The sequence below is a fragment of the Callorhinus ursinus genome, unplaced genomic scaffold (genome assembly GCF_003265705.2).
Source record: "Callorhinus ursinus isolate GAN/ISIS: 27379988/994484 unplaced genomic scaffold, GSC_fseal_2.0 scaffold3, whole genome shotgun sequence".
NCBI lineage: Eukaryota > Metazoa > Chordata > Mammalia > Carnivora > Otariidae > Callorhinus > Callorhinus ursinus.
In genome coordinates, this window is record NW_027397065.1 from 88744887 (window position 1) to 88759597 (window position 14711).

General features: G+C 42.4%; 1 long non-coding RNA gene across 1 annotated transcript; it reads left to right on the plus strand.

The window, feature by feature from the left end:
* The first annotated feature begins 368 nt into the window (after positions 1–368).
* LOC141372418 (uncharacterized) lies at positions 369–14294 on the plus strand. Its single transcript, XR_012377674.1, has 4 exons — positions 369–485; positions 3145–3243; positions 10713–10789; positions 14235–14294. It is a non-coding gene; the product is annotated as an uncharacterized lncRNA (long non-coding RNA).
* The last annotated feature ends 417 nt before the right edge of the window (positions 14295–14711 follow it).

Here is a 14711-nt window from a genome sequence, read left to right on the forward strand (position 1 = left end):
CCTCATCGCAGATGTCAGTTTTATGTCTTCTAGATTTTGTGGCTATTAACAGGAAGTCAACCATTATTCTCACTCACTGGAAGGACTCTCTCTGTCTCTCTTTCTACACATGCTGTGTATATATGTAGATGTATTTTTTTCTATCTGTTTTAGGATTTACCTCTTTGGGGATTTTAAAGTTTTTATTATAACCTTAGTGTGGATTTATATCTATTTGTCCTGCTTGAAATTGATGACACTTTTGAGCCTGAATAGATAGAAGAATTATGATCAAACCGAATGTGAAGCTAGGGAGAGTTATGGGAAATGACGTCACAAAGAAAGGAGCAGATTCAGAAGGTGTGGGAGGGAGAGACAGAAGATGGAAACATGCTTTCAGGGCCCGATGCTTAGAAGAGGAGCCTTGGTGAGGGTGGCAGTGTAGGGGAGTAGATTTGGGGCTGATGGTGGTCACATCTGAATGGAGCTCAGACTCTCCATGAAATGTGAGTAAATGACCTTTCTTTTCAACATCTCAGTGAATGCTGAGTACAGAAGTTAAAAAGGAGAACCCTATAGCATAAGATTTCTAATATAATTCTTAAAAGTTTATAACCATGGTCAGAACTCTGAAGAATAAACCTGTGACATCACAATTGAAACCTGAATTTTTTCTGAAATTAAAAAAAATTGGCTTTTCAGGTTTATCATATGATCTGAGCATGTTTTTCTGGAAATTAGTATAAAAATGAGAACCTCAAATAGATGAAATCAATTCTTCTTCATATAAAATATAGTCACCTTATGATTGTTAAATACCTTTGAGTCATAATTTTTTTTAAGAGCACAAGTAATGAAAGGTAGATTTCATTCCAGTAGCTTACTGCTCTGATTAATTAATTATGCTTAAAGACAGCCTGGTGAGTGGTATAGTGCCATCGATTTCCAGGATGTATACAAGGCGGTGAAAATGTACCCATGGGGAGCAATTTTAATACATCAATCCATACACACCCTGTTGTTGCAGCCAACCCGTATTTGATTTCCCAAAATGTTGGCATTCTGACCTGTGTTCCATTTGTCTGCACTCTGGTGATTGACTATTTTCCTATTTAATCTGGAAGAAATAAGAGCCTTGGGGCTTTCACAGTCTGTCAAGTTTCTCCCTGTCTACTATCTTTATCTCTTCATTCACTTATATTTCCCAGGCCACTAAAATTCACTGAAACCATTAGCTCTCAGACAGACAAATGTTCTCACAGCTCATTCTCCATCAGAGAGGGGGAGCTTGGTGACCCTTTCACCCCGTAGACCCCAAGGCTGGCTCAGCTAACCAGGCTTGCAGCATCCTTTCTTCCTGTCTTTCTTGCTCTTCCTTGGATTGATCTCTTTCTCCTGAAACTATACTTGCTGTCAGAGAGGATGTCAATCTCAAGTCCCTGATACTGGCAGACAAAGAAGGCTTGTGTAGACCCAAACCCACCAGGAACCACATTTTAAGGCTTTCTTGCTACAAGGGTATTCCACAGGATCAGCCACCCACAGGTTTACAACTGACACAGATTTATCTCTAATGTATGTGTATATGCATGCATATAAATATGTGCATGTGTGCATGGGAATGTGTGTATATGTGTGTCTGCTTGTGTGCATGCGTGCATGGGAATGTGTGTATATGTGTGTCTGCTTGTGTGCATGCGTGCATGTGAATGTGTGTATATGCGTGTCTGCTTGTGTGCATGCGTGCATGTGACTGTGTATACATGTATGTGTGTATGCTTGTGTGCATCTGGCACACATGCATTTGTCTGGCTGTTTGTTTTGCAGTCAGGCAGCTGATGTGCATAGGAGTAGCCTCACATTGTCATCTGATCCTCTGTTAGATGACCAGAAACACCAGGCAGGCTTAGGTACTCCATTTCTAGCCATGGAAAATAATGATGAGGGCAGCTCTGTCTGGAGCTCACAGAAGTCTTGAAGGATTCAGTGCAATAAGGGGGAAAGAGCCCTGGACCACATTGGTCCTGGTTTTGCTACTGACTGGTTGGATGATCCAGAGCACAGTTTTACCACATGTACTCTGGGGATGATTCTTCCTTTTTGGAGTAGCTGCAAGAACTAAATAAGATCATTTACGATCAGCACTTGCCCAGCTCATGGTGCAATGGACCAATTGTGTCCCTTAAATTCATATGTCGACCCCCGAATCCCAATGTGATGGTAGGATTACTCTCAGGGGGCAGGGCCTTTAGGAGGTGATCGGGTCACAAGGCTGGGCCCCTATGAGTGGGATTAGTGCCCTGATTAGGGGAGAGGAGAGCAGGCTCTCACTCAGCTCTTCTCACCACCTGAGGACAGTGGGAAGTCTGCAGCCCTCCCCCTAATCAAAAACCCTCCAAGGCAGGTGTGATCCAATTCTCTCGGTGCAGATGGATGCAGCGAAGAGAGGCCTCATGGGGAGAAAGTGATAGAGCAAGAGTTTGAGCCCTGTTCTACCCAACTCTGGAACCAATGTTCCTTCTTCTCAAGTGTGCTCAGAGTACCAAGTCAGCACGCCATGGGGAGGAAGAACGCAGCAGAGTACCCCCCGAGGAAGAAGGTAATGGCATCAGGGGCTCAGAAGAGAGGAAGGGTGTGTAGGGGTGAGCTCTCTGTGGAGGAGGCTGGTGGAGTCAGGGGCCCAGAGATGACCTAGAGAGTGTCTGGGTTTATGGACCCTGTTGGCCACACATGAGTGATTGATGGTCTGGGTTTATGTCTTGAGACAGAAATAGGCAGAAGTTGGAAATTCTGTGGATTGTCAAGACTGAGGGTTCACCACACTCAGAAGGTGGGAAATCAAGCAGAGGGCCCGTTTTCTTGCCCCCCTCTAGTAGTGCCTCTCATCTCCTGTGCACAAAGATAGTGCTGTTTTGCTGTTGTGGTTTAAATGATATAAATGAGTAGGTTCCAGATAGACTCTGTCATGGTCCTACAAACTCAGAAAAGAAGGCTGAAGTGTCTCTAAGACTTACAACATGCAGGAAACAATGGGAAATTGTGGCAGTCACACAAAAGTCCTGTTTTAAGGTCACCAATACAGAAAGAGTGAATAATTCTAGTGATTCTTTAAACATGCTTGCAAAGACACTAAGGATGGCCTTATTTCTCGTTCATTTACTATAGAGAGCTCAGGAGACAGAACAGAAGCGAAAGCAAAAGACGATTTGATTTACGAACATTCAGCTTCACCATTTCAAGAAAATATCTGCTAATGGATCAAAGGTAAGGCTGTCCTAGAAAGATAGCGGTGTAACCGACATTAAGAAGCCCCTCTTGTGATTTGGAATGCTGATGTCCCCTCAGTTTTTACAAAAGGACTCATTTAGTTGGCTTCCTATCAGAAGAACAGTTCACCTTCTCCTAGATTATTAACTTAATTTCACATATTGCCATCTAAATCCCATTTTTCTGATCTTTATTTGACTGAGAACAGTGAATTGACTTTACTGGGGCTCTACGCCTCTTGTGCCCCCCTCTAATTCTGAGGCCAGCAGGCAGGTTTCTAGCTGCTGTTCTTCTGTTAGTGAATTTCTTCCCCTCAGCCCTGCCATTGAACGTAATCCATATTACAGACCACAGCCGACTTTTCATTTGTGATCCAAGGTTGGTTAATAAGCCTGGTCACTGAGTAGATGGCTTTGCTTTTCTATTTAATAAATTGCTGTCCTTCTAGGATTATTTCTTGGATTATGATGTAATTAATGAAAGCAGTTCACATTTACCCATTCTTAAATATCTGTCTGAAGGGGAAGTAAATCAAAGGGCTAGGATCTGAGTTTGGAGTGGCTCAGACCTGGGTGTAGACCTGGGTGTAGACCTTGGCCCTCCCTACCTGCTGAGACTTTTTGAATCTCGGTGGGTTGTTGTGATCGAGCTGTTGTCTCATGCTCTGGACTTTGCAAGCCAGAGCTCTGCAAACCACCCTTCTGCTCTGCTGGTTTCTCCCTGTGATGTTCTGCCAAAGACAATGGTGGGAGGGGTCGTGCAGGCTGTAAGATCTGGGGGCCAAGGCCCTGCAGTGTGCCCGTCCTGGCAACACACCTTGACCACGACTCTGCCTGTTCATTCCAGTTTCTGGTTTCTACCTCCTTTCCCCAAGCCAGACCCAGTGCACCCCCCCCAGAGAGAGAAGCACCCCACTTCTAAGCTTTAAGTGTCAGTCATGAGGCCCCACCTTCAAACTCCAGAGCTATGCTCAACTGTGGGTCCAGGTTCTCCACATCCTCATCTGAGTCTCTAAATTTCTTTTTATTTTATTTATTTTATTTTATTTTATTTTATTTTATTTTATTTTGTTTATTTGTCAGAAAGAGCGAGAGCACAAGCAGGGGGAGCAGCAGGCCAAGGGAGAAGCCGACTCCCTGCTAAGCAAGGAGCCTGATGTGGGGCTGGATCCCAGGACCCTGGGATCATGACCTGAGCCGAAGGCAGACGCTTAACAGACTGGGCCACCCAGGCATCCCAGTCTCTAAATTTTAATGGTCTTATAGAGTGCCCTTGTTTCCCCATCCCCCGGGGAGGTAGCAGTTTCCTGCATGGGTTCTGTGATTCCTTCTCTGTGATAGGATCTTTTTGTACCTTTTCAAGGATGAACACCTACTTAACTCATTCTCTGTGTTAAATTCTCTCGTTAAAATAACTGATGTGGTTCCCATATTCCTGAATGAACCCCAGCTAATTACGTCAAGCTCTTTATATATAGAATGGCAATAAGAATGAATACCTATTGCTGTGGGTTGAATTGTGTCACCTCCAAATTCACACAAAGTCCTAACCCCCAGTACCTCAGAATGTGGACGTATTTAGAAATAAGATCATTGCAGATGTACTCAGCTAAGCTAAGTGAGGTCATGCTGGAGTTGTGTGGGCCCTAATCCAATATCACTGGTGTCCTTATATGAAAAGGAGATTAGGACATCAACTGACAACAGAGCAGAGACTGGAGTGATGTGTCTACAAGGCAAGACCCGCCAAGCATTGCCAGAGGTCAGCAGAAGCAGGAGAGCAGTGTGGAGCAATTCTTCCTCGAGTGCTCAGAAGGAACTAGTCCTACTGACACCCTGATTTTGGACTTCCAGCCTCCAGATCCGTGAGATGATAAATTTCTGTTGTTTTAAGCCCCCCCTCCAGTTAGTGGTCCTTGGTTACATCAGTCCTGGGAGTATGCTACCTTACAGGATGCTTGTGGAGAATAAATAACCACAGGAGAGTGCCAGGCTCAGTGCCTAACATGGGACCATTCTCACCGAAAGGCATCTATTCCCGTCACCATGAATGTGACTATTACAGCTCATTCTTGCAGGCTGTGCTTGGCTTGCTCTTTGTCTTTGATTCAGCTGCTGAGGAGCCTTGCAGCAGGAGCAGGCTTTGGGGGTTACCTGTGGGCTGCTCCTTAATGATACCTAAGCAGAGGGACCTCTCTGAAGGGCCATCCCTGCTCCGGTGCTTCCCGAGGTTCTGTTGAGGCCACTGTGACAGTGACACTGGCAGTTCACCGTCTCTCTCTGCACAGTCCCTCATCCCTCACCCTCCCAGGTGTGCTCCCCAAAACCACTGCACACACACCCTGTCTCCAAGTCCATCTCCCTGGTGCATCTGGTCCCTTAAAGTACATATGAAGCCTGCAGTTAGGTTTTTCAAAGTGAAATTTGCACAAGTATGGGGTCCATGGGGGGAGAACTGACCCTACAGAAATTCTTGTGATTTTATATAATGATTCGTTCACCTGATGGCTCCACACTGTTTGTTCAGCAATGTGAGCAACTTGCTGCTTTCATTGTCTGCCTGGCCCCAACTTCAGAAGCATTTTAATTCTATTTAAGAAACAGCAGATTCTCGGTCTGTGGTTTTGGCGGATTTAAAGGTTATGTTCTCAGTTGTAAACTTGCCTGGGGATGGACTCAGCTAGCATACATACCCACCTATCTAAGACTGCACAATCCAAGGAGAATCCCTGATACAATAGGGCTGAATGCTGTTCGCTGAAAATACAGAGGACGTTCCATCTGGACACGGGTGTCGTTCTGGTTGGAGTAGAAGACAATAGAGTCTAAGCGGCAAATGATTAAAACACCCATGATTTTGTTCTTTAGTTTGTTCTATTTTAAAGATGCATTTAAAGTAATTTGTGATTTGAAAAAGCATTTGAATGGTTTGGAGTGCCAGATTTCCTCCCTAATAGAATGACTGCTTTCCCCTGTGCATCTTTGTGCTCATTTATACTGTAATTCACAGGGACAATGCTAGTGCTTACAAGTCAAGGTAGCAATTGCTACCTTTCAGGAAGAAGTGTGGGGCATTCGTGGTTTACCATACAGATGGGCTAGTGAACAGAATCCACAGACATTCTTATCATCCAAGACTGAGAAAAGCGAGGGATTCTCAAATATTTGTGCTTATCACCCAACTTTGTCTTGTTTCTTTCACATTTCTAGACTTAGAAGCATCGTGCAGGGTAGTGGTTCCTGCACCTTTGCAGCAGAACCCTTTTGTAATATCACCGATTTGGGGGGAATTCCGGAGATGGTTGTACTTTTAATAAACATTGATTGAGGCAATGCATTATGATAAAAGATACAAATTCAGTAACACCGTGAAATGACTTTGTATTTTATGAATCACAGTAGCATCTATATAGTTGAGAAATAGAGCATGTGTGTGTGTGTGTTTGTGTGTGTTTGTGTGTGTGTGTTTATTCAGTTCACTGCAAATGCATTGGTGACACAGGAACTCCAGTGCTGCCCTGGGATTCTGAGGCCTCAGGATGGCAAAGGAGGAGGGACCATGGCTGTCCCCTGCCCTGGCTCTCACTCACTGGTGAAGCAGGGGACTTGGGCAATTCCACCTTTCAGTTGTTGCTTCTTCCTCCCCTGCAACACAGAGTGCTGGCTTGACCAGATCTGTTCTTTTCAGTGTGGCCTCCCGTGGTCTCTTCGAAGTTTCAGGTACATGGCCTTTTGCATGCAGCAATTTTCCAATGCCGAAGAGCTCTTTTCACCTGCTGTGTGAATAAACTGCTGACTGCCCTCCTCTCTGCCCCAGGATAACTAATGAGAATACCAGCAGGGATCAGGACTCCTGTGAACATTCAATTAACCAAGGAAGTGTCTGTCCATGTGGCAGTAATGGCCAGCGCCTGGTCCCCAGGAGGGTCCTCAGCCCACAATTCCTTGGCTTGGCTGGTGGTCATTGATGAGGCCATTAATCATCCCTCCCTGCCGGCTCATTTTAGACCTCCTCTGGGAACCCACGGTCTTGTGTTCTATTTCTCTGATTTCCTCTCTGCTCTGTGTATGCATTTGACCATCAAAATTGCACCTCATTTGAGTTAGAGGTGTGATTTCCCCGTTGTAGAATAAGGTCAACTGTCTCTGCTTTCCTTGCTTGCTGGCTTGTGGTTGCAGCTCCTTTATGGAATCAGCAATGGCGTCAGGAGGAGGATTACAGACACTTCCAACCCAAGGTTTTCCTCTTAAGAGTATGTGGACTTCATGTTCAGGATAAGAAATTCTTATCAGGTTCTCACCAACACTGAAGAAGTCTTATTGGTGAGGTGTTCCCTAGAGTTTACTTCCGAAACCTTGATCAGATCTGTCATACTGCAATTTATGAATTTTTCCAATTGTATGTTGTCTTTTTATAAAACTGTATAATTTTTTTACAGAATTATGCTCCAATAAATTTTGTTCTGTGAAAATTTTATGTTTAAGGTTTGATCCATCAATAATTTATTGCACGTATGATATTTACCCAGTTAGCCTTCTGTCATTGAGAGTTATTGTTTGTGGCCATTATTTCTGCCAAGTTCAATTTTAGAGATCTAATTTCTATAAAGGATAATAATAAAAATAATAACAATAATAATTAAATTGAGTGAAACAAATTTTGTGCATTTTTTTTTTTGCCAACACAAAAGAAATTTTTTAGCAAGTCTTCTCAGGTAGTAAAGAATTTCTTCATTGACCAGGTGTGGGTAATTTTGTTATTAATTCAGCTTTTCACTTTCTTCTAGAAAATTTAAAAAAATACACAATAACATTTAAAATAGCATAGAAAGATGTGAAAGATCTAGGGACAAGTTTAACAAATATGTGGAGGATCTGTATACTAAAAACCCCTAAAACATTTGCTGAAAGAAATTAAAGGTAACTGATAGTCAATGAAGATGTAAACTAGATTTGTGGGCACGAAATTAAACATTGCTAAGATGTTCTCTCCAAACTGATTTATTAAGTTTGTAGTATCTCAATCAAAATTTTGTTCAACATCATTAGCTATCAGGGAAATTCAAACCAAAACCACATTGAGATACCACCTTACACCAGTCAGAATGGCAAAAATTAACAGGACAGGAAACAACAAATGTTGGAGAGGATGCAGAGAAAGGGGAACCCTCTTATACTGTTGGTGGGAATGCAAGTTGCTACTGGAAAACAGTATGGAGGTTCCTCAAAAATTTAAAATAGAGCTACCCTATGACCCAGCAATTGCACTACTAGGTATTTACCCCAAAGACACAGATGTAGTGAAAAGAAGGGGCACATGCACCCCAATGTTCATAGCAGCCATGTCCACAGTAGCCAAACCGTGGAAAGAGCTGAGATGCCCTTCAACAGATGAATGGATAAAGAAGATGTGGTCTTATATATACAGTGGAATATTATTACTCAGCCATCAGAAAGGATGAATACCCACCATTTGCATTGACATGGATGGAACTGGAGGGGATTTTGCTAAGTGAAATAAGTCAGGCGGAGAAAGACAATTATCATATGGTTTCACTTATTTGTGGAACATAAGCAATAGCATGGAGGACATTAGGAAAAGGAAGGGAAACATGAAAGGGGGGAAATCAGAGGGGGAGATGAACCATGAGAGACGATGGACTCCGGGAAATCAACTGAGGGTTTCAGAGGGGAGGGGGGTGGGGGGATGGGTTAGCCCGGTGATGGGTATTAAGGAGGGCACGTACTGCATGGAGCACTGGGTGTTATATGCAAACAATGAATCATGGAACACTACATCAAAAACAAATGAAGTACTGTATGGTGACTAACAACATAATAATTAAAAAAAATTTTTTAATTGAAATTCTGAAGTATCCCCCCAAATAGGAAAATCAGGCTGCAAAACAAAATAAAATGGTTTACTATATAATAAAAAAAATTCAGCAGGATAAATAAATAATAAAATATATACTTATTTAATCATAATTGGATTTACATCAAATTCTTAGATTTTGGGGGACAGTTGACATCATAATATATCAAGTCTTTGAGTCTGTGAGAAGGTATAGCCTACTATTTAAGTTTTCTTTCTTTTTTTTTTTTCAGTAGCAATTTTGTAGTTTTCTGCCTTGAGGTCTTATGTTTTTGAGATAATTGTAAATAATATCTTAATTTTTTTTTCTAATCATCTGCTGCTGGTATAGTATCCAGCAAATTTACTGAATTTGTTTACTAATTTTGACACTAATTTTCTATAGCCCCTTTTAGACTTTCTATTTTAAAAAAAACACATCCTCTTTGATTAATGAAATGACAGGTTAGTTCTTCAAACCTTATATTTATTTATTTTTAATTTAACTAGTTAAAATTATAATAAAATATTTAATTTAATTTAATTTATTAATTTAATGATTGTCCTATTTCTGACCGCAAGGATACATCTTTTTACCACAAAGAATGGGTGTTTGCTGGAGGCTTGTTGTAAATAAATCTTATCAAGTTAAGGAAATAGTCTTCTATTTTTAGAATGCTAGTAGTTTATCATAAACATACATCAATTTTTAACAAATATTTTTTCCTGCAACCACTGAGCTCATAGTTCTTTTTTTCACTGTATTCTATTAATTTTGTGAAATTCACCAAACACATTTTCTTAGGCTAAATTAATCCAGGAATCTTGGAATAACCCAAACTTCGTTGTGATGTATTAAGCTTTTAATACATCACTATCATTTATTTGTTGATATTTTATTTAGGACTTTTGCATTTATGTTCAAGAACAATTGTTCTGTAATTGCCATGGCCTGGTCAGAGTTTGATATCAAAGTACATGGGTTACCTAAACCAAATAGGTTTGTTCTCACATAGTCTTTCTTTTTCTTAATATTCTTCCCAGAAATTAACTTTTATTGTTCTAAAATGAATCAACTTTTGCTTTGTGATTCCATCATATTGATTTATGTTTTATCTTATCTTATCTTATCTTATCTAAATACTGATTTGCTTCTATGTTTGGACATTTAATGTGTTCATTTTTCGCATATTGAAATAGATAATTACATAACTGGTCTTCATCTGACTTTATTTTCCAAACCATGCATTTAAGCCCATAAATTTCCCTCTACATACAACCTTTTATGCATCTCTCAAGTTGTGGTATGTTGTGAATTTAATATCATTTTGTCAAAAATATTTCCATTTTCCATTTCAGTTTCTTTTTTGACTGGTGGAGCATATCAGCGCATTGCTCAAATTACAGACACGAGAAATTCCAGCTATATTTCTGTTGTTATATTCCAGTTGTATTCCAAAGTCATCAGCAAACAGATTCTGGATTCCCTCCTTTGAAATTTATTGAAACCTGCCTTATGATTCAATATAGGGCCAACTCCGGTAAATGTTCCAGTTGTGCTTGAAAGCTAATATGCATATTTTATTGACGTGTGTGTTTTAAATTGTTGGTAGTACTTGAGAAACACATGCAAAGGACTGATCCCAGAGAAAGCCATCTGGAAGAAGAGTGAACCACCATGTACTGCATGGTAAGAACTATTTTAAAGCTTGAGTAATTCAGACAATGTGGTACAATGGACCAGACTGGAGAGAGCACGAGACAGACCCACAGGTATGAACAGACTTGCTTTATGGCAAAGGTGTCCATGAAATATGGTCTGGGAAAGAATAAACTTCTCAATCAGTGGTGTGGATCCACTGGGGATCCATATGGAAAAAAACAATGAAACCTGACCCCTAAATCAAATCTTATAGAAGAAAAAAATTACATATGGTTCAAAGACTTAAATGTGAAAGGTAAAATAATAAATCATGAGAAATAATATAAGGAAACAGCTGTCCTTAGGGCAGGCAAGGTTTCCTAAACAGGATACTATAAATATTAACCAATACATGAAAGATCCAGAGATGGTGCTAAGTAAAGATTAAGAAATTTTGTTCACCAAAAGACACCCATGAGAGAGAGTAAGAAAGAAAGATACAGGGAGAAGATATTGCTAAGACTCAGAGCCAGAATATATAAAGAAATCTTACAAAGTAATAAGCCAAAGACCAATAACTCAAGTTATTGGGTTCAAGTCTTGCACAGGCGCTTTATAAACGGGTGAAGCATATCTAAATGACCCTTGAACAGATAAATCCATTTGGGAAATTGAACATATACCCACAATATGGTCCTGCACCACACCCCCCTGAAATGACTAAAAATAAAAATAAACCAATGAGACAACACTATGTGTTGGCAAGCATGTAGAAAAATACATCCTTCCTGAGATACGGCTGATGGGAGTGGAAAGTGTCACAAGAATTTGAACACTGGTTCCTTGGCAGCATCTTTCAAATGCCGTTAGGGCATCTACCTGCACATGCCTCATGACCCAGAAACATCTGAACTGTCGGGAAATCAACACAGCAGAAATGAGAATCTACGTGCACAGAAGACATATAAAAGAACGTTCATAGCAGCCTTGTCTCCACCAGCTAAAAACTGGAGACACCTTACAAGTCCATCAACAACAGATTGGCTAAATTGGTGCATATCCACGCAATGCAATCTGAAACAGCAAAGCAAAGGGGAAAAGCACTGCTCCAGGCACACACAGAACTTTGGATGACACAATTGGACACGAAAGTACGCACAGTGCATGAACTGATTTGTGCTAATTAAAAAAAAAAAAAAGCAAGTAAAGTGAATCTATGGGCTGGAAGGCAGCGGTTGGTGAACCTTAAGGGGAGTAAGTCATGGCAGGGACACCTAGGAGGCTTTTGGGGTGCTGGCCTTGTTGAGTATTTTGACTGGGGTGGTGGTCACGGTGGGTATGGTCACTGTGTAAATGCTTGTCCAGTGTACACCTATGATCTCACTTTTCAGCATGTACTTTGTACTTCAGTCAAATTGTTATAAATAAGCACAAAGAAATGACATAAAAATAGAAGCAAATAAAACGTGTGAGGAACATTCACCTGCCCCAAGTCCTCCAGGAGCAACTAGCCTGTGGCCCCATCACACAACCTCTTTACCCGCTCCAGTCTACCCTGGAAATCCTATCCGCTGTTCCCTAGATCTAGAATTCCTTTCCTCCCAGTGTTTGCCTTCTGGAGGCTGACTCAGTCTTTGAGACTCAGCTTAAATACTGTGTCCTCCAGGAAGAGTTCAATAATGTCTCCCAGCCAGTTCATCGTGTAGCTCCCCGCACATTCAATTCTTAGCTCTACTAACCATGGTTTTGTTTTTTATGATGCTTTTTTAGGGGACCTGGCTGGCGAGGGAGAGAAACCCTTCCCAGGGTTTGCCAATTCTTAGAAATAGCAAATGACTCCCTTGGCAGCATGTTTTTCATGTGCAAACTACACAATCCAGAGCCCATAGTCCTAATTACTTTCTCTCTCTCTGAGGTTTATACTCAGGAGGCAATATTCCTCTGCTGAATCACCCCTGAGGCCAGGTAGTGGACAACCAGGGACCGCCCCCACACCCTGGAGCGCAGAGGGACTCGGGGCAGACAGGATAGTAATTTGCCTCCAGAAACAAGGTCTTCACTAGCAGCATGGAGCAGAGGAGTTATGATCTTGACTGCTAAAGGAGCAAGTTTCGGACAAAACGATACCAACAAAATTATTCTATTGAATCTTGAATTAAAAGCTATTATAAGAGCATCTGATTTTTTTCTCTTAAGCTTTATATCAAAAAGGTCTCTGATTTGTTAAGAATCTAATTCCAAAAACTCTAGGTATTAGAGCATTTTTCAGTTTGCATGCTTTGGACCTCCTGAGAACACAGGTGCAGTCTCGCTCCTGTCGTGTCTCCAGAACCTGGCCTGTTGCATGGAGCACCATAGGTACTGAGTGAATGCTAACACACTTGACAGTCTGCGTCTGCAGGAGCTCCTGAGTTGGGTCCCAGGGAAGGTGTCTGGGAGAATCAGTCTAATAAGCTATTGAGTCTAATGGAAAGTTGAAGAGTTAAGGAGCAACCCCCCCACACACACACACCTCACTGTCTCTCTGCCTCTCTCTCTCACACACACACCTACACAATCACACACACGTACATACCTGTTTTGGAACCAACTTGCAAGCCTCAGCGCCTGTGAGCAATGCGTAGTTGGGTCTGGAAGACCACCCAGGGCATGGTCTCGCTGGCTATGATCTCTTGAATTTGTTTCTTCATTCAGAACAGTGAGGTTGGATTGGAAGTTAGCTGCTCCACATAAACTATCTAGTCATGGTGAAAACGGACTCACATTTCCTTTCCGCTCTAAAAATACATCACAAACTTGCTATCTCTCAGACAAGGCTGAACTTCTTCTTGCTGAGCTAGACCTTTTGCAAGTATTAACAAAAGACTCCTGCCGTTCTCTCAAGGGGTGTCCATCGTGACAGAACTGCACTAGAAATTTATTGAGTCTTATTGTAACATTTTGAAAAGAGAGATTCTTGCCATTATTGTGCACTTTTGTTCTGCTGCTGCCGTAACCTGGGCCGTGTGTCTGTGACAGTGACTTTGAATAAGGGAGCCCCGTCCTCCCCGGAGCGTTGCTTCCCTGAGGCGGACAGCTGATGGGGAAAGGTGGCCCGGAGCTCTAAGACGTCTGCCCGCTGGCGTGAGTGTGCTTCTGAGCAGCTGCTCATCATAAATCATAAATCATAAATCATAAATCATAAATGCAGGAGGCTGCCCGGAGAACCAAGCCGGGGCTCTGGTCCACGCATGCTTCCTCTCAGCTGCTTTGGAAGCAGTGTCACCGAAGGAATGGGGGTCCAGGAAGCGTTGCTAGGGAGCAAACTGCAGTTACATAGACAGGCATCAAATCACACCTCTGTGTGACCTGGGGGTGATGACTCGCCCTCTCTGAGTCTGGGAGTGGGAGCAATGATGCCACCATCGCAGGCACCTGGCACTTTATGGACAGGCTCTGGTCCTCATCCCTCCTTGGAGAGGCCACGCAGGTAGCTCTGCTTTCACACCTGCAGGTGACGGAGAGGTTTGGACCGGAGGAGATCAGGCGTCTGACCGAATGCCAGAGAGACTCTCAGCTTCTGGAGGGGAGCATCTGGGGGGCTCACGAGGTGACTGAGCAGGTGATGCATAGGGGACCATGAGCAGGTGATGGATAGGGGACCATGGTTTCTTCCCTCCCTGACGAGGCAGTGAGAAGTGAAAGACCATCATGGAGCAACAGTGATGAATTCGAAAGTCAGGGCCTCTCAGTGGTGCAGGAAAAGCAGGGCTGTGCCTATAGTTATTGATCACTCTGGATTTATCCTGCATGATATTAAGGTAATGAGAACCAGAGGAATAAAAGTGATTTACAGGTAATTATGGGCAGAGACTCGCTAATCTTCTCATCTTTAATTTGAGGCAGTAGGATGGACGGCTTGTGCCCTGGCGTGTTGATGCAGGCTCCGAACATCCAGCAAGGACCCAGCGAGGCCAGCAGTCTGGGTGGG